Below are 20,892 nucleotides of genomic sequence, written 5' to 3'. Positions count from 1 at the left end.
AAGCCGCTAAACACTGCGAGTTCAAGGACCTCGAAGAACAACTGAGAGACAGATTTGTATGTGGACAAAGGCATAGAGAGTTACAGCAGAGACTTTTTGCCAAAGAAGACTTATCATTCCAGGATGCCTTGATAGAGGTCACTGCAGAAAAAGCAGCGGGTGGCGCCATCAAAAACATGCGGCCGATCAGAAGCACTCCAGACGCTGCGTCCATGCACCAGGAAGGAGTCCAAAGGAACTCTGAGGAGGATCCTGATGATGAAGTGGACCGTCTCTACCCCACGAAGGAAGGAAAACAGAAAGGAAGCTCTTCAGCTCTCCCCAAGTGCCTCGGTTGTGGAGGTCACCACAAGAGAACCGACTGCAAGTTCCGCTCCGCTATCTGCAGGGCATGTGGAAAACAAGGACACATTGCAGCTGTGTGCCTGGGCCGTCAGAAGGTACAACCTCAGGAAGAATTGCGCCTGAAAGGTACCAGGGTTCCCAGCCAAAATAGGGTGGGGTTTTGCGCTTCGCGAAGAAGCATCTATAGGACAGGCACACACAAGCCCATTAAGAAAAAGCTATCACTTAAGGTGAAGCTACAAGGGGTTCCATTGGCTATGGAACTGGATACGGGGTCTGCACTTTCGATCATTTCCATGCAAACGTTTAGGAAGATTTGTTCTGGCAGTGGAACTCAGGCCAAGTTGAGGCCTTCCGACATTGTGCTAACAGACTTTCAAAACTCCAGAGTGTGTGTTAAGGGGGAGGCCACCCTTAACGTACAGTATAAGGATTTTGAAGGTCCACTAGATCTAATAGTAGTAGGGGGTGAACGAACGAGTCTCATAGGACTCGATTGGTTTGAGGCCTTGGGAATACATGTCACAGGGCTCAATAGTCTGCAAACACTTGACCTACAAGAAGTCTGCAAAGAATTTGCAGATGTTTTCAGCCCCCAGCTGGGCACATACAAAGGACCCCTGTGTCACTAAAGCTAGACCCCACTGTCACTCCCATTAGAATTAAAGCAAGAAGGGTCCCTTTTGCTTTAAAAGGTAAAATTGACACTGAGCTGGACAAATTGATTCAGCAAGGAGTTCTAGAACCTGTTGACTCCAGTCCCTGGGAAACCCCCATTGTCACGCCTCTCAAGGCAAATGGGGACATTCGCATCTGTGCCGATTACAAATGCACTCTGAATATTGCAGCAACATGCCTATCCTGTTCCTGTGGTCAGTCATATTCTGGCCTCCCTCAAGGGGGGGACGTGTTTTTGCAAAGCTTGACCTAGCTCAGGCATATCAACAGCTGCCTGTTGATGATGATGCTGCTGTAGCTCAGACCATTGTGACCCACAGAGGAGCATTCAAGGTGAAGAGGCTACAATTTGGAGTAAATGTCGCTCCTGGAATTTTCCAAAGCGTAATGGAAAACACACTACAGGGTATACCAGGGGTTTGCCCCTATTTTGACGATGTCTTAATTGCAGGAGACTCTACACACAATTTAGCTGAGAGATTAAGGGCTGTCCTGTTAAGGTTCAGGAAAACGGGCCTCAAGCTTAAGAAGGACAAATGTAAAATTGGAGTGCCTTCTACTGATTTTCTGGGATTCAAAATTGATGCTACTGGGATTCACCCTGCTGAATCCAAACTGAAGGCTATTATGCATGCTCCTAGGCCAAAGTCTAAGGCCGAACTACAGGCTTTTCTGGGCCTTCTGAATTTCTACAATTCCTTTCTTCCACATAAGGCTAGTGTAGCTGAGCCTCTTCACAGGCTATTGGACAAACAGGCAGTGTGGCAGTGGTCACAAAAGCATGAAGCAAGCTTCAATGAGGTCAAGGCCTTACTCACTTCTAACAGTGTACTTGCACATTTCAATGAATCCCTTCCTGTGTGCATCGCTTGTGATGCTTCTCCTTATGGGGTAGGAGCTGTATTAAGCCACCTCAGGTCAGATGGAACTCAGGTTCCTGTTGCATATTACTCCAGAACCTTGTCTTCTGCCGAGCGTAATTATGCTCAAATAGACAGGGAGGCTTTAGCTGTTGTTGCTGGAATTAAATAATTCAAGGTTTTTTTTTTGGCAGGCATTTCATGGTCTTCACTGACCATAAGCCTTTGTTGGGACTGTTTACTACTCGTAAGCAAACTCCCCAAATCATCTCCCCCAGAATGCTAAGATGGTCTATCTTTCTTTCTGCCTATGATTTCTCCCTATTTCACAAACCTGGGAAGGAAATGGGCCATGCTGATGGCCTCAGTAGGTTACCCCTGCCGGTAATAGAAGCTGACCCTGCACCAGCTATCAATCTTCTCTCCATTCAGGCCTTGCCCGAGTCTCCTTTAAATGCCAGAGATGTAGCCGCTGAATCAGGCACAGATTACACACTTTCATGTGTCCTTTCTTGGGTTTTATCTGGATGGCCAGAGAGCTGTCCTGGTACTGAGTTTCAGAGTTTCTGGTCTAAAAGGAACGAATTGTCCACCTTCCAGGGTTGTCTGCTTTGGGGAAGCAGAGTTGTCATTCCTACCTCAATGAGGACTAGGGTCTTAGGTTCCCTCCACGAGGGTCATCCTGGCATTGTACGCATGAAGGCACTTGCGCGCAGCCATTTGTGGTGGCCTGGGCTAGATAGGGAATAGATAGGTATTTCGCGCCCCGAAATACCCCAAGCTCCTGTACATAGATGGGAGGAAACACAGTCTCCATGGTCTAGGGTGCACATTGACTACGCTGGGCCCTTTCAGGGTCAATTCTTCTTGGTCCTAGTTGACAGCCATTCAAAATGGCTTGAGGTTGTACCTGTCTCTTCCACCACCACTGCAAAGACTATTCAAGTACTGAGGGGGATTTTTGCTGCACATGGGCTTCCAGACGTCCTCGTGTCTGACAACGGCCCTCAATTCACTTCTTCCGAATTCCAAGGTTTCTTACAGGCTAACATGATTCGTCATGCCACCTCTGCACTTTTCCACCCGTCCACCAACGGTATGGCTGAACGCATGGTTCGCATCACCAAGGACGCTTTGAAGAAAATTACCTACGGAGACTGGCATCACAGGTTGGCTGACTTCCTCCTTTCTTATCGCACTACACCGTCCACTTCTACAGGGAGAAGCCCAGCTGAACTTCGCTGGGGGCGCAAACTGACTACCAAGCTTGACTGGTTGCATTCGGACAGACTTCCTTCTTCTTTCACACTCCCCAGGGCACCTAGACAACTACTTGTGGGTGCCCCGGTTTGGACTCGTAATTACGGGCCCGGTCATTCATGGGTCCCCGCTAGTGTATCCAGGGTCAAAGGTCCTCTGTCTTACGAGGTGTCTCTAGACAACAGTCATGTCCTGCGTCGACACATCGACCAGCTTCACCTTAGATGGGACCTTCCCGCTGAGACTCCTGGGTCCTTTCCAGGGGGGGAGGGGGACCCCTTTGGGCAAAGGGAAGGATATGGGCTGCTGCCCATCATTAATGAGGAAGCTACAGACAGCTTATCCCAAGAGTCCGCGAGTGCTCCAAACAGGAATTCAAGGAGCTCAACTAGACATCAGGCATCAACGCCTACTCCAGCCAGGGAGTCACCCCGGGGGCATAATCACCACTCACCCGCATCACTCAGTACTCCAGTCAGGGAGGATATCCAGGAGCATCCCAACAAACCATTACCCCGCAAGAGAGCTGGCACATACTCCTTCTAGTTGGCCCGACACTACCCCTGTCCCTAGAAGGGGGCAAACATACAGGGAAGTGGTCGAGGAACCGAATCCCGACTACAACACCTCTGACTTCACTCAGGGGACAACTGAGTTTTGAGACAGCACTGAAACCCCCACAAGCCCGGGGACAGAACGAGAACCAGGGGACAGACAACCTCCTGACAGGTCTTGGACGGACCTAGGAGATTCCACAGAATCGCCCAACAGTGACAGTCACTTAGAGGGGCCAGAGTGCCTGCAGCTAGGCAGGACAACCAGGTCAAACAAAGAAAGAAGCCCTGGCCTGACGAGCCCGGTGAGCAAGCAAGCAGGCCAGGCATTGGAGCACAGCCCTTGGGAACCACCAGGGTATAATAGGGGGGACAGATAGGCATCACCCCTCAGTCAAGGGGTACCTGGCAGGTACCCAGTGGTTAGGAGGTCACAGAGAGCCAGAAGATACCCTAAGTATTTAGAGGATTTTGTAACTCTATTGGCAAAACAGAGTTAACAGAGAACATTCCTGTACACAGAGGAAATAGAACACGGAGACTGATGGGAACAAAAGAAATGCATAGCATGAGGTAGTATGGCGCTACTCTCGCAATGGGTTATGTGTTATTATGACATGATCAATAGTCTTAGCCCGGGGGGAAGGGGTGTTATGTCCTGAGCCTGTGCAAGCAGGCTCGGGGCATTGCAGGCGGTCCCGGGCAGGTGCAAGCTGCCCGGGACTAGACAGGCTGTCACCAGTACTTGTGTGCATGCGCAAGTGCTGGCGCGCCAAAAGTTGCAGATTGACCCGGGAATGGCTTATAAAAGAGGCCGGGAGTTTTGGGAGTTGTCAGCATCTTGTAACCAGTATGCTGAACTGAAATAAAGAAGTTTCCTGAGAACTACATCTGCTTCTCGTGTCTTGCCATTTCGCGAAGGACGCAACAATACTATTTTCAATCATAAAGTAATGCTACACTAGTGGGACAGAATTAAGCTGGACCATGCTACTTATACTTCATATTTCACTACTCAGTTGCTGTTGTCAGCAGTTTTCACTTAGTTAAATGGCACTGACTTGACACAATCAGCCTAAGTATTTTAATTATCTTTATATAACCCATATTTGGTAAATGATTATTCAAGCTAACATTTTTCAACTAGTTGAATTTAGGATAAATGTTTTAATTTTTTTCAAACTCCATATATTTCCTGATTTAACAAAAGCCATAAGTATTTTCTTTATCAATATCTTCATCTGATTGAGCTGGGGGGGGGAGGAGATAAAATGCAATGATCTGATTTTATTGTGTGATCTCCCAAGTAGGAAGGAAAATCCGTAAATGTTCTAATGCAATTTAAAATTCTACAAAGTGGACAATGTTTGTCAATGACAATCTGTTTGTAGAATTTGTGCTAAGCACTCATACATTCATAGTTATGTATACCAAGTCTCAAAAATAATCCCAAACAATTGTATTCTTTTCACATACTTGCTATGCAGTGAATTTTGAAGTTTGTGCAATCATGTCTCCAGATTTTGTTCTAATTTTCAAAATACTAGTAGGATCCTCTATTTTAACCTTACCCCTCCTCCTTGCCAAATCATTTATTCTAATTTAATTTGTGGTATTTATGTGTTTTTACTCTTCTGTGAGAAGGGTTTTTAAAAATCACTTTGCTGAAATTGAGTGGTGGAAAAAGAGATGTCAGAACACCGATATCAGAGTACAAGTATATAATTGTCAATTGTAAGAATATCCTCTCTGGAATGTTTTTATCTTCATTCAGATTTGTACATGGGTTGCTCTAATGGTTGATCTGTGATGAGGCTTGGATGAAAGTAGGACAAACATCCTTCTTCCTGGATCTTTCAGTGGGCTTCACTATTGTAAATCGTAGTATCCTTTTGGACCACCTATCAACACTGAAAATTGAGACACAGAGTTACAATAGTTCTTATGAACAAATGAGTTCAGATAGTGATTATGGAATGCAATTTAAGATTCTGGTCACTATTAATAAAACCATATACGGCTTGGGGCCTGGATATCTGTCCCCCTTAGTTTCTACCCTTCTTAGCTGGCAGTACCTTCTAAAGGTTCTGCTTACCAAGAAGTAAGGCAGGAGTAATAATTCCTATATTTTGGAATAATTGCTGCCTGCAGTAAGAATGGGTCTCATTCTCAGAGGCTCCCAGAAGCAGATTTTTAAAAAATGGTTCTTCTTGAAACAATTAGGATTTAATTATAACCAGCAAAGACAGATTCAATAAATTGTACCTTATTATGTTTAGGATTAATTTAAACTGAAACTTAATTTGATTGCTATATTAATTATTTATATTAATTTCATTGCACATTATCTGTAAAGCTCTGTGAATTACCTGTCTTCCTTTTGACAAACTTCATAAACAGTTAGCCAGTAAAATGTTATTTCTGGTTTCTAATGAAGAGGTGCCCACATATTTATAATATTGAAAAAAAATATGGATTGCATTTGCTTTTAATATTAAACACCTGAGTGCTAATATACTTGTTTATTCTCCAAGGCTCATCTTTCCAAATGAATATGCAGTCAGTTTTTCTGAATGCTGTAAACACTGTCATGAATCATAAGTAAAATAAATTTATAGCAACATGTGATGCAAATGATGATTCACATTGTAATTTGATGATTACTTTAAAAGCATCTTTTTTGAAAGCTCAATGATCTCTTTTTCTGAGTCAATTGTACTAGCAAGCATTTTATACAATGTATGGGATTAGGAATGATTTAGTGAAGTTTTAGCATAACATTCAATAATAAAGGATTGGTAATAGGAATTTAGTGTTCTCCCATGGCTGCCAATAGTGAGATTTATTTGCTCTTTGCAAGTTGTCTCACATTGTCATCCACCTCATCTTCAGTGTTCGCAATTGAAAATACTTTCTGCAACTTGAATTGCAATATTCCTGATAATCTAAAATTCTGTTAAACTGTGGCAATGCTTAATTAATGATCAAACTAAAAACAGATGGTTTTTCAGACTTTATGTATATTATCCAGATGCTCTTTCTTTAAATTTATATAATTTAAGATTCTACTTCCTACCAGCCTGAAAGAGTTCTTCTCCCTTTGCTTGTTTTCTTTAAATTGAGAACCTGATGCAAAGGCAGCAGTCTGAACAGACATACTTATGTTCACTATAATATCTGAATTTTTAACAGGGATCCTGCAATCAATCATCCAATAATTCCACATCAGTGACATGTATTCATAGGAAACAAAAAAAAAAGCTTTGCTAGAAAAGTGGACATAAATAAGATGAAGAGAAGGGTTGTCAGGGAAATTCTGGAAATAAGTTTATTATATGAACCAAGCAAAAGGATATTTTGCTATTGGTGATAGCTGTATCATAGCCATTTGTGTTATCACTTACAATGTGGTTTGCAAATATATACATCTGACACAAAAAGGTTGCCAAATCCAGCTTTAAAGAATGATAAGCAATGATGACACTTTTTATGTGCCATAAAGTTATTATAGATTTTCTCCACAATAATCTGTCCCTGATCTGATCTTTTAGGTCTTCCAACAGTGCACTCATATCGACTTTAACTGAGTCCATCCATCTTGCTACTGGCTGTCCTCTTCTTCTCTTTCCTTCTACTTTTCACAGCATTGGAGCCTTCTAGATCTCACAAATAGAGTGCTCAAATAATAAATTCTAGTACAGACAGTTCTCAGTTTATGACTATGTTGATTCATTCCTATTTTTTTCTAAATTGAAATAATGCAAAAAGTGATTTTAGATAGATTGTGCCCATTAATTTCATGGTTTTTATGTTTTTCTTTTTTCTAGGCGCCATGTGAGATTTATTTCCTGTGTTTGAAAGTAACATTTCAACTTCTAGAAAGTATTTTCTTGGTTAAATCCCAATTAATTTGTTTCCTATAGATTAACTTGGACCATGCTGAAAAAGAAAGTATAAATTGACAAAGCATTAATCTTCCTCAAGTTTTCTTTTTTTTCTCCTTCACAAAATTGGTATAAATCTCTCTTTAAAGCTAGATGGCAAGTCATAATATTAATAAAAAATATTGCTAAATGATAATACTAAAACTGTAATCATTAACCCAGCCTTTTCCTGCCTGATACTTTCTTGATACATTTTGATTGTGAGAATATCCACCTAGTATGCCCCAAACTATACTTATTTTCCTGCATTTTTGTGATGGCAATAGTGGCAATGGTAGCAGTGACAATATTGGCATCCCAACCTCTATCTTGTCCAACAGCTAGTTAAGACATGCTGCAAAACTGTTGTGTATCTGACACTGCCAGTGATTATTTTTTTTATAAAACCATTCCAGAAATCTGAATAGTAAGAAACTTATACAACCAAGCATTTTCCAATGTGCTTACATTCTATAAGAACATTGGACTAGCTGTCACCATTGTGGACAAGAAAGGCAGATATGATCAATTTGCCTTCTTTGAAAATAAAGTGGTACAAACAAGCCTCTCTTTCACTGACTGGAACTGAGGCCATCTTCATTTAACCTTCATGTATTCTATTTGTAGAGAAGTCATTTTGGAGTCCTCCCAGATTCTGGAAGGCCAATTTTATTCCATTGTTCAATCTCATTGGGAAAAACTCTTTTCAAAAGATTTGTAGGTTGTAAGGTTCATGGAACATTGATTTTATAAGGTCTAACAAATAAAAAAATATAATGGTGGTCAATCAAGAGTTCAATAAAGTGCAATGAAATTATTTATAGTCCCTTTGTTCTGTTGATTTTAAAGACTGCTGGAGACAATGGAAAGTAAATGTTTATTTCTTGAGTTTTATCATCCAGAAAGGCAGCTTCTTGATATATATTCTCTCTCTATTTCTCTCTCTCTCTCTCTTTGTGTGTGTGTTTAAATGCTGAGTGATTGTTCATACGAGTGACAGTTTCAATCAGTTTGTGATTGAAATAAACAAACTGCAATGCAGATGTTTTTAAGTTTGAATTTTTATTTCATGTTTTGGTTTTTATCCATTTAAGATGTGGGCAGCTTTTAATCAAGAATAATCCTCATAAATTACTTTATATCAGTCAAAGGTTTATTATGGTCATAGACCAGCATAAATGGATTATGTAACATGAAAGTTATGATGACAACAATGAATTGCATGGAATGATTTAAGTATTCAATTAAAATGTTTGCTCAAGGTCTCTAGAAGTTTAGTAAATATCCAATACCTTATCTCTGTGTACATATGCACATTTACATACTTACATGTACCTACTGGTCCTGAAAAAAAATTAAATTCACACTTACATCATCAAGCCTTGTATAGATTTTATATTTTTTAAAAAAACCTATAATGTTGTATGCCAATGAAAGTTTTGCACGTACGTTGCCTGCCTGTCTCCAAGAATACTGGCACTACACAGTCATTTGCTTGCAAAGCACATTAAATCATGTTCTGGGCAATTCGAAAAGGTTAACTGAGGAAAAATACAACTACTTTTGTATTGTATTTTAGGCAGCATCCTACTCGCAATTATTCAATGATCCTTTTAAAAACTAGGAAACATTGCAATATTTGATCATCAATCAGGGATGTAATAGGATGCAGATAATTCCATCAGAGTAATTGTATCAGGCTTAATTTCTTCAACTGCCATAGTCATTTGGTCAAACTCTAGTTAAGAGATGAGAAGAGGGACAACCAGCTCTGGTGAGATTCTTCCTCTCCCTTATTTTTTTTTCCATTCCAGATGGTCATTATAAAATTACTATTTATTAGTAAAATTGGTATCTTAGTTTCTTTTTTAAAAAATCATCCAGTTCTACTGTTTTTCTCCATTGTGGCATAGCACTCAGATTATGTTGAAAGAGATTCCCTTAGATGCCATTATGGAGGGGGGGAGGGTTGCATCAAATTTGGACAGTTTTTAACTTTAGTTTAGACTGTTGTTGTTAATTGTGAAGTCGTGTCCTATCCGTTGCGACCCCATGGACAACGTTCCTCCAGGTCTTCCTGTCCTCTACCATCTTCTGGAGTCCATTTAAGTTCACACCTACTGCTTCAGTGACTCCATCCAGCCATCTCATTCTCTGTCATCCCCTTCTTCTATTGCCCTCAATCTTTCCCAGCATTAGGCCCTTCTCCAGTGAGTCCTTCCTTCTCATTAGGTGGCCAAAGTATTTGAGTTTCAACTTCAGGATCTGGCCTTCTAAAGAGCAGTCGGGGTTGATCTCTTCTAGGACTGACCGGTTTGAACGCCTTGCAGTCCAAGGGACTCGCAGGAGTCTTCTCCAGCACCATAGTTCAAAGGCCTCAATTCTTTGGCGCTCAGCCTTTCTTATGGTCCAACTTTCACAGCCATACATTGCAACTGGGAAAACCATGGCCTGGACTATACGCACTTTTGTTGGCAGGGTGATGTCTCTGCTTTTTAGTATGCTGTCTAGATTTGCCATAGCTTTCCTCCCCAGGAGCAAGCGTCTTTTAATTTCTTGGCTGCAGTCCCATCTGAGGTGATCTTGGAGCCCAGAAAAATAAAATCTGTCACTACCTCCATTTCTTCCCCATCTATTTGCCAGGAATTGAGAGGGCCGGATGCCATGATTTTGGTTTTCTTAATGTTGAGTTTCAAGCCAACTTTTGTACTCTCCTTCACCCGCATCAAGAGGGTCTTTGGTTTAGACTAGTGATTGTTAATTGCACTTGGTGACCAAATGTTTAATTAGAACCTGGCAACTTCAAAAAGAATCTATAGCATTCAATGCTAAAGTGTGAATCCTTCTAAATTAATTAGAACAAAATCTAGATTCTTTTTTTTTAATTTGACAAAATTGTCTGGTTCACAACCCCACTTTTTAACCATAAGAAACAGTTTACCATGTTTTTCCAGCCACAATTCTTTCTGAGAAATATGGTGAATCTTAAATAATATTTTATCTAAGTTAGCTTTGATTCCTGTAAGGAGGTATGTTTTAAAATATTTTGTAGAGCTCAAGAAGAACTGGGGTGCAATAGCTCAGCGGTTAAGACGCTGAACTTGTCAGCTGGGAACCTGACAGACCCGAATGCTGTGTGACAGGGTGAGCTGCCGTTATTTGCCAACCTAGCAGTTCAAAAGCATGCAAATGCAAGTAGCTAAATAAGTACCTAAATATCTATTTTAATGCTGGCCATATGATGATGGAAACATTTATCAGAGAAAATAGACTCCCTTGATTTGGAATTGGAAATGAGCTTCGCCATCTTGAATCAGTCATGACTGGACAAGAGAACCCTTTACACCTTTTTAAGAAGAATGGTGGACTGTGAACCTTTAACCATTGTTTTCCTTTAATGCAACTAATCCTTTTTCCAGCTCCACAGATCCTATCCTAAATCTTTCTTTTCCATTTCAGTATGAAATCACAAACTGACGCTTCCTCCAGCTAAGTATAAAGGTATACTATATCTGCATATTTTATACAATCTTGTTTAAAAATTAAATACTTCATAGCTGTTTGGGTATTTAACAAAAAATAAAAATAGCAAAATCCTGTTTTTTAATTAACCCACTTGCATTTTGATATAATCTTTTTTTCTATGGAGAAGCCACAAAAAATCTAAAAAATATATCTATAAAAAGGCACACCATAAAAATCATAATTTTTAAAGGAATTAAAGGAAGTTTGGGTCTGCTTGTGCCCTAAGTAGATTTCCAAAGACAACCAACCTGAAATACCAAGTTTTAAACTTCAGATTTACAAATCTAACTTTAAATCGAAACTTTAGTTGAACTGATAAATTTTTGGAGCAGCCTGATTAAATATAATAAACTCCAAAACTGGATTCCAAACTGAATCATTATGAACATAATTAAAAAACAAATTTGTCATACCATAGTGTATAAAATTATGGGCAACTCAAAATGCAGGAAGTAAATAATAAGACCATGAAGAGCCCTGCTGGACAAGATTAAGAGTCTATTCAGCAGCTTGATTTCCGTGGCTGCCAACTAGAAAATGAACAAGTAGGTCAAGAGACAATAACACATTCCTGTCTTATTTATGGCAGCTGATGTTTACTAGCTTGCTGCCTTCGAAAACCAGGGTTCTATTTAATTGTCATGATTAATAGCTATTATTATATGTATTTGTAAATATTGTTTACAAATATTTAATCTGTAATATTAAAGACCCTCATCATATCTTCAGTTATAGCTGACAGCAAGTTAATTGTGTTAAGGACTGCACTTTATCTTGTCTGATCTGAATTTCTGATATGATAGTAGGAATATACTTTACTCACATGAATCATCATTTTATATATTTTTCTCTAGAACATATTTGCATTTATTAGTCTGTCGCTGACAAAGTATTTCACCACCTGAAGAAAAAAAATGTTATTTTTTAAAAAAAATAAAAGTAAAATTCATTATCAATAATGAAAACATTTCAGAAACATGTGATTTAGAGATGTCTGAAAAACTAGCAAAGAGGGCTTAGAAGTGATTGAATCAACATAAAGAAAATTTGATCCAAGTTGTCCCGTAAGAAACCTGCAACAACTGTAGTTGAACCACCTTGCTGAATCTCAACAAGCAGCGTAGACCACTTAGACCAGGGATAGGCAACCTTGGCTCTTTTATGACTCATGGACTTCAACTCCCGGAATTCTGGGAGCTGAAGTCCACGAGTCATAAAAGAGCCAAGGTTGCCTGCCCCTGATCTAGACGGTTGTACATCTTTATACTTAACTCTCAGAAACTCATTCTTCATATGGAAACTAAGTGACACCCAACATAAGACTTTTTCATCACCCACTCTTTTGTATATTCTTATAGAATCACGTTAGAAGAATTTATTTAAAATTGTGGGCTAGAGCAGATTGACAGAAATTATGATTACGTGAAGTCCCATCTAACATAGCTGCATCTATACAGATCTATAAAAATCATGAGCAATATGTGGAGTGCTTGGAGAAAGTAGTAATAAGAGAAGCAAAAAAATATCTGTGTAAAGTGCTTCTCTCTACTTCTTTCTAGAATATGACTTAACATATTCTTAGCCTGTTGCTTATCCTGAAAACGAGTAAAGTGATGTGATATATATATCTTTGTGTGATCTTTGTGAAAAATCTTTCTTGAAGCAATTTGACATGAAAGTATATTTACGGATTAAAATTATACCATCAGGGTACCATCAAGGTCTAGTTTACCATCTAGGTTCATGTATAGTTTTAAAAATATATGTCATGCTGGAAAAAGAAACAAAAAGTATGATTTTCCCAATGATCTGCAAATGCAAAAAGTTTTGTAGGTTCAGTCTGATTGGGAAGACATGCATGCAGCAGACTGAAGGAAAAGCTTAGCAACCAGAGAACCAATCCCTGCAAAGTTACTGCCCAGATTTCTTCAGTTGAAAATGTGTGCAATTAATTAGCATTTGGTATTACCTGAAATGCATAAAGATTAGGGTAGAAATAGATCTTCTCATCTCTCATTAGTCATAGTCCTAGAAGGCAAGCTCAATATTTAAGTAGGTGGAAAAGGAAAGCGTTTGCCTTCCAGCTAAAAATATGAGATGGGTTTGCGATATACCTATTGACCTTATCTGCCCTGATGCAAAATATTTAGCAATGCAATGTTTTGCTTGATGTGTTTCAGGCAGTGACTCCGCTTCCTCACTTCTTAAGCCATACAGAAATAATTTAAAAAGAAGAGGGTGCAAGCAGGAATGAATATATATTGATTTCAGCTTATGTTTAATAAGAGTTGTAATAAGGATTTGTCCTTCTGGAAAAGCTATTGTTGGTACATGTGCAATAACCAGACCTTTAGAAATATTAGTAGCAACATGTTCCACCCAGGATTTGATGCAATGATGATACTTTTCTGGCAAACAAAAGACCCCACAGGAACCTGGCTTGGCATAGCCTAACCTATCTTAAAACTACTTTTTAATGTCTGATTACAGCATGTAATTATATGTTATTATCTAAATTCAAAATTTCAACTTATTCCTGTAAACCACATAAGCAGATTCAAAAAGTGACAGTTTTGCATAATATATGTATGTATGTATGTATGTGTATATATATATATATATATATATATATATATATATATATATATATATATATATATATGCATGCATTACTATTTTTTATAAAAAGTATGCCAATATAATTACATTGAATGCAAGCTTAGAGTGGGATAAATGATGTTATTCTTGTCTGAGGATAAGTCCTACCAAATTTAATGGGATTCTGATGAGAGTAGCTAGCTATAGTGGGATGGAACAAGATATTGAACTACAGCTACCATCTTGTCTTAAATACTTGTGTGCTTGTGTGCTTCCACTCCTAAGGCAATTTGGAAAGAGCTTTTTCCAGATCTACAGAAAGTTGCAGTGGACTCAGGTATTGGTTCTGGTTTGAAGAACCAATGGCAATAGCTTGAACAACATCTCTGCCAGTCTGTGATAAAGGTACCTGGGAAAAAGGAAGCCCTGAAACTGATATCTGGCAGAAAAAACAAAACAGAAGTGATTATTCCAAACCAGGGAGCATTGTAAAAAGAAAGTGGCTATAAAAATGAGTACAGGTGACTGAAAAGTACAACTTATTTCCTCAAATGAAAATAGCAACAGGGCATAAATGATTCTTTGACTTCTTTTCAATGCATTGAGTTTTTAAACACATTTGAAAAGAGTAATGACCACTGTCATCTTATTATGTCTTATCTTCACTTTCTTTTATATTCTAAAATGTAACTAAAATTATAGGGTGAAATTTATTGTTTCTTTTTCTTACCTTGCCTCTAAGGAGACTGGAGTAGCACAGAATTGTGGGAAGTTGGTTAGTATGATTGAAAATAACTTTCTAGGGCAGGGGTGTCAAACTCGCAATGTCACGTGACATGTTGCAACATATCGTGACTTTTTTGCCATTGCTGGCAACGGGGTGGCCGCGGTTTCGCTATGATGCATCCGGCCCACGGGCCAGCCATTTGACACCCCTGGTCTAGGGCAGAGATGGTGAACCTTTTAGAGACCAAGTGCCCAAACTGCAACCCAAAACCCACTTATTTATTGCTGGGTGCCAGGTGGATGTGACCCACTGGATGGGTATGGCCCACTGGGTGGGTGTGGCCCACTGGGTGGGCGTGGCTGCAGTATTCGAGTACTACCAATCATCTAGCAAGGTGTCAAAAACTTGACCAAAAAAAGGAAAAAAGTGATAAAGTACAGGTAGTCCTCGACTTACAACAATTCACTTGGTGACTGTTCGAAGTTACAACAGCACTGAAAAAAGTGACTTATGATCATTTTTCACACTTATGACTATTGCAGCATCCCCAGGATCACATGATTTACATTTGGATGCTTGGCAACTGATTCATACTTATGACCAGGGCTTTTTTTCTCCTAGAACGCCCAGAACAGAATTCTGGCACCTTGTTTGGATGGAACCCTGTAGGGTAGGCAAGGTTGTATGACGTGTGTGAGTTCCAGCACTTTTTTTTAAAGAAAAAAGCACTGTTTATGATGGTCAGTGTCCCACGGTCATGTGATCACCTTTTGCAACTTTTTGACAAGTGAAGTAGTAATAGTAATAGTAGTAAAGTTGGAAGGGACCTTGGAGGTCATCTAGTCCAACCCCCTGCTCAGGCAGGAAACCCTACACCATTTCGGACAAATGGCTGTCCAGTCTCTTCTTAAAAACTTCCAGTGTTGGAGCATTTACTGCTTCTGGAGGCAAGCTGTTCCACTGATTAATTGTTCTCACTGTCAGGAAGTTTCTCCTTAGTTCTAGGTTGCTTCTCTCCTTGATGATTTTCCACCCGTTGCTTCTTGTCCTGCCTTCAGGTGCTTTGGAAAATAGCTTAATTCCCTCTTCTTTATGGCAGCCCCTGAGATATTGGAATACTGCTATCATGTCCCCCCTTTTCCTTCTCTTCGTTAAACTAGACATACCCAATTCTAGCAACCGTTCCTTATATGTTTTAGCCTCCTGTCCCCTAATCATCTTTGTTGCTCTTCTCTGTACTCTTTCTAGAGTCTCAACATCTTTTTTACATCGTGGTGACCAAAACTGGATGCAGTATTCCAAGTGTGGCCTTCCCAAGGCATTGAAGAGTGGTATTAATACTTCACGTGATCTTGATTCTATCCCTCTGTTAATGCAGCCTAGCACTGTGTTGGCCTTTTTGGCAGCTGCCGCACACTGCTGGCTCATATTTAAGTGATTGTCTACTAGGACTCCGAGGTCCCTCTCACAGTTCCTACTATTGAGCATGGTGCCACCTATGCTGTACTTGTGCATTTGGTTTTTCTTGCCTAAATGTAGAACCTTGCTTTTTTCACCATTGAATTTCATTTTGTTAGTTAGTGCCCAGTCAATGGCTGGGGGGGCATGGCCAGCTCAATGTCACTCAGGTTGCGGGGCACCTCTGGGGGGTGCAGGTGGGGTTGTGGGGGATCCAGGGGTGTCTGGTTGAGAGGGTGGAACTGCAGTGGGTGCCTTCCCTCCCTCCAATTGTCCCTCCCTCCCTCCCTTCCTTCCCTTTCATTGTCCCTTCCTTCTTTCCCTCCCTCCCTCATTGTCCCTTCCTTTTTTTCTCCCTTCCTCCCTCCCTCCGTGCCCAGGAAGGGACAAGAGGAGGGAGACAGACTGCCAGTGCAGCTGGTGGCTATGCTGCCGGTGACCATGGCTTGAAAGGCCACTGTAAATTGCTGGACAAGAGCCACAAGCCATGAGAGCAGAGTGGCAGGAAGGTATTTGTAATTAGGGAGGGAGAAAAACAGGCATCCTCTGATGGAAATCAGCTCTCGCCCACTTCACATACCCGTGGACTCTGGGGGAGAGGAACCATGAGTAGCATGAGAATCCACGTTACCTGCTCTATGCCGCCCAGACGCCAGCCTGGAGCCTGGCATCCTGGTGAAAGGGAAGCACTCAGTATACGGTCAGCCTGCATTGCAAAACAATCACCCGGGACACCAGGCGCCAGGCACATGTGCTCGCCGCTGTCTCTGCACATGCCCAGACAGGTTTGGCATGTTGTCAGTTCGCCTTGCCCAGTCCAGCCACTCTTGGGCTGAGGAGAACACGCCGCTGGCTGTCGAAACCAGGCTGGGTCTGGGCGGCGTAGCGCAGGTAACATGGACTCTCATGCCGCTCATGGCATCCTGTCCTACGGAGTCCATGGGTGTGTGAAGGGCCATTTGTGGATCTCCTTTTTCCAAATGCTTTCTGCTTCACTCTTTCAGCCTTCTCTCGCATTTCCTCCAAGCGCTTTCTGCTTCACTCATTCAGCCTTCTCTTGCATTTCCTCCAAGTGCTTTCTGATTCGCTCATTCACACTTCTCTCACCATTTCTCCAAAGTCCAAGCTGCTGCTGCTTCCCTTACTCGCCCTGCTCACCTTCCCAAAGTCCAAACTCACTCGTGATACTTCTCTCACTCGCCCTGGTCACCTTCCGAAAGTCCAAACTCCCGCTGCTTCCCTTGCTTGCCTTCCCAAAGTCCAAACACATGTGTACTACTTTCCTTGCTCACCCTGGTCACCGTCCCAAAGTCCAAACATGTGCATACTACTTTCCTCATTTGCCCTGCTCGCCTTTTCTCCAAAGTCCAAACTCACATTGCTTCGCTAGCTTGCTCACCCTTTCTCCAAACTCACGCTGCTCACTCATTGTCCTGACTGCCCCGTTGCTTCCAAAGGCCATGTGCTGTCTCCCGCTCTCTCACCAAAACCTCTCCCCACCCAGCTCTCACAGCTGCTCCCAGACTCCCGGTGCAGAGAAAGAGACCGAGAGTGCTGCTGGATTTGGTTTCCCTGCTCTCTCCAGCTCCCACCTAGTCAGGTGCACATGGAGAGGGGGAGGGGAAGAGCCCCGCCCCACATCCCTCTGGGGCAATGGCACATGTGCCCACAGACAGGGCTCTGTGTGCCACCGGTGGCATGCATGCCATAGGTTAGCCACCATTGGTCTAGGGGGTCAAGGCACCTCGCTAAACTTTGTAGCTGACAGGGATTCGAGGCCAACTCTCCCTGGTCTGCTCCAACATTTTGTATACATACTGTATTTTCTGTTTTCATGGAAAGTGATAATGGACTAACATAGTTTTGTAATCGCAACAGAATGATTCATCACTTCATATTTTCCATAGATTTTTGACTGCAGTCCCAGTAAGCTACATATGTATGATGGCAGCTCTTTAGATAGAGAAAGTTGATTAAGATAATGGATCTAAATATTAAAGAGGTGTAACAAAATTTTCTTCTTGTGAACTTCTGCAATATGGCAGTTATGGTATATGGTTTTGATGAGGAGATTCAGCTTCAAATTTTTACTTGACTATGGATCTCAGTGAGTGATTGGAAGCCAGTCATTGTGTTGCAGCCCAACATATTTCAAAAGATTATTGCGGTTGGAATAAAATAAGGGAGATCTCTATTTACTGTATGCTGCTTTTATCTCTAAAGGTTTTATTATATATCTTAACATATTGTTTTGGACCGCAATAAGAAAATTGTTTGCATTACCTTCTTTCAGTATTTTTTTTTTTTTGGAAATCTTAGTCTTGCGCATTTTAAGTATTATCATCCATTTTATTCAGTATTTTAATAAAAGGAAAAAGAGAAAAAGACCAGAGAGAGAAAGGACTGACAAGTTCTGAATTTGTTTTTCTAACTCTGTCAAAACAATGTCACAAAAAATGATGGAAAAAAATGATGCTGTCACTAATGAAACTGTTGAAAAATCACTTAGATGTAATGAATAAATGATACTCTTTTTCAAACTAATGAAAATAATGTTTGTTTTACTAAATGTAAGAAACAGTCACTAAAAAAGGGCAAACATGTTCATTTTTGCCTATCACTTACATTGTTTTTAGTTCCGTCCAAGGCAATGGAATACTGAAAAGAAATTATCAAAAGAGGCTCAGGACTCTGTTTATCTGTCAATCTATCAGCTGGATAATTCTCCAAAAACTGAATATAATGGGATAGAAATTTGTGCAGCAGGAGCAACTAGCATAACAAAACTCAGATTGACAGTGTTTGAGCCAGATCTAGGGAGGGAAGGGGAAAAATCTGGAAAAAACACTTCCCCATATTAGAAGTCAATTTTTATTGTATCTACAGCAGTGGTTCTCAACCTGTGGGTCGGGACCCCATTTGGGGTCGAACGACCATTTCACTGGGGTCACCAAACAAGGCTGTCCACCATTTTTTCCCCCTTTTCTTTGACCACGCCCCTGGCACCCGGTGATGTATAAGTGGTTGGGGGTCACCACAACATGGGGAACTGTATTATGGGGTCGCGGCATTAGAAAGGTTGAGAACCACTGATCTACAGGAAGTAAACATAGGAGAAAGTAGGATGCATATAAAATGTTTATATACCTTCAGGGTTGATTTCTTGTAAACAATTTTACTGGCATTAAAAAAAATAAATTAATCAGGTCCATTGGAGATGTGCTTCTCCTATGCCCTTAGTTGAAGACTCAAAGATATAGTGTGACTGTTTTGAAGGAAAGATCTGCAGTGATGGAGAGAAAAAAACACACACAATTCAGCTCTTTCCATTACAGCAGAAGAATTCAGTTACAAATAATGTAGCAAGGTTTTCCTAAATAGCAACAAACTTTGGTTTAGATTCCATTCCATTAAAAGAAAGCAATGGAATGAGATATTAATTGTAATTTTCAAATAATGTTTATATTTTCAAACCTATTTGTATATTGTACACACCATTTTCTGACTATAATAAATTAAAAATCAAACTAAAAAACATACTGCACATTTAGCAGTATGTCCCTTGCTGTTATAGAACAGCATGCAAGAAAACTTTAACTATCCCTTGAAAACAGCAGGGCAACTGAAATGTGGATTTTAAAAATCCTAATCTGTACTTTTTGTCTGATGAATTAATTTTCTGGTTTTGGTTACTAAATTAAAAAAAATAGTCCAAATTCTTTCTCTGAATTCAGTTTTTATTTCAGTAGTTAGCAACACATTGATGTCTGCATTGGTTATCAAAGGAATAATTTGTTCTAAGGATCTTTCTGAATGTCATACATTTGACTGCATTTGCTTTAAATGATCACTGTCCTAAATCAGCACCAGAGAGGCTTGATATGGAGGTACAAAGGCACATTTTTATCCTGCTTCTATCTGATGTCAAAGTTTCTTCCCATCTCCTGAAAGCACCAGTTAATCTATCATCTAACAAATGGAAAAGGGACCTCAGTAAATGAGGATCATCTTAAGACAGAACTGGATAGTCAAATGGACTATCAAATCCAGTGAGATGCCTTGTGCTCTACTTTTGAGATCATGTGAGACATCAGATTGTACAGTAATTGATGTTTTGATCCATCGGTCTGGTACAGTGTAATGTATGTCAGTCCTATCACAAATAAAGATGGAAAGAATATGTGATTTTATATAATGTAATCCAGAGCTTATTACAATTTTCTTTAGTGTTCTGTTTCGCAAAGAAGTAATTGGTATCTTATGTGACAGAAGACTTTTCTTGCTCTGAACAATGAGATTCTCCTGAATGAATATATTTGGTGGTATCTTCTGAGTGTTATACTAAGCATGTTACATCAATATTCTGTCTAATTATGCAGAATTGTTGGAAGTGCAATCCTTACAACTGATGTACTTCTTGGTAACTCAGTTATCTTCTCCTGAGGGTCCCCCCCCATCCCCACTGTCACAGGTAAGAACTAGCAACCACATGTTCTCAGCTATATTGTTGACATAATCTGGTATTGTGTAGTATAGGCATGTTAAACTCACAGCCCATTGCCCATATTTGGCCCTAGACAGCTAGTAATGTAGCCCCACAGGATCATAAGCTATTAACATTATTATTTGATTTTATATTATGGAACTGACATGGAGACACCTGGCCCATAGAATCACCAAGAGTTGGACATGACTGAAAGGTTGTCATCATCGTCATCATCATCATCACCATCATCATCATCATCATATAATACATAAAACTGTATTATATGTTCTATATGAATGAGTGATTTTCTTTCAGGCTGCAATGAGTGAAGAATAATTGGATACCCATGGTGTAGTTAAGGGATTCAGCTAAGACTGTGAAGACCCAGCTTTGAATTCATCTCAGTCACTGAAACTTACTGAATGATTTCAAGCCCATCATTCATCTCATAGGCTTTTAGTTATGGGGAAAATTGAAG

The 20,892-nt window shown here is 40.3% G+C and overlaps 1 long non-coding RNA gene across 1 annotated transcript; it reads right to left on the bottom strand.

Annotated features, from left to right (window-relative positions):
- Window positions 1–5,403: 5,403 nt before the first annotated feature.
- Window positions 5,404–17,011, bottom strand: LOC120319356. Its single transcript, XR_005559738.1, has 3 exons — window positions 16,560–17,011; window positions 11,969–12,046; window positions 5,404–5,607 (listed from the first exon to the last, which is right to left on the bottom strand). It is a non-coding gene; the product is annotated as an uncharacterized LOC120319356 (long non-coding RNA).
- Between the last annotated feature and the right edge of the window lie 3,881 nt (window positions 17,012–20,892).

This window comes from Crotalus tigris, unplaced genomic scaffold (assembly GCF_016545835.1).
Source record: "Crotalus tigris isolate CLP2741 ecotype Arizona unplaced genomic scaffold, ASM1654583v1 scf7180000020652.315424, whole genome shotgun sequence".
Classification (NCBI taxonomy): domain Eukaryota; kingdom Metazoa; phylum Chordata; class Lepidosauria; order Squamata; family Viperidae; genus Crotalus; species Crotalus tigris.
Note: the sequence above shows the minus strand (reverse complement) of the source record. Positions and strands in the feature narration are given on the sequence as shown.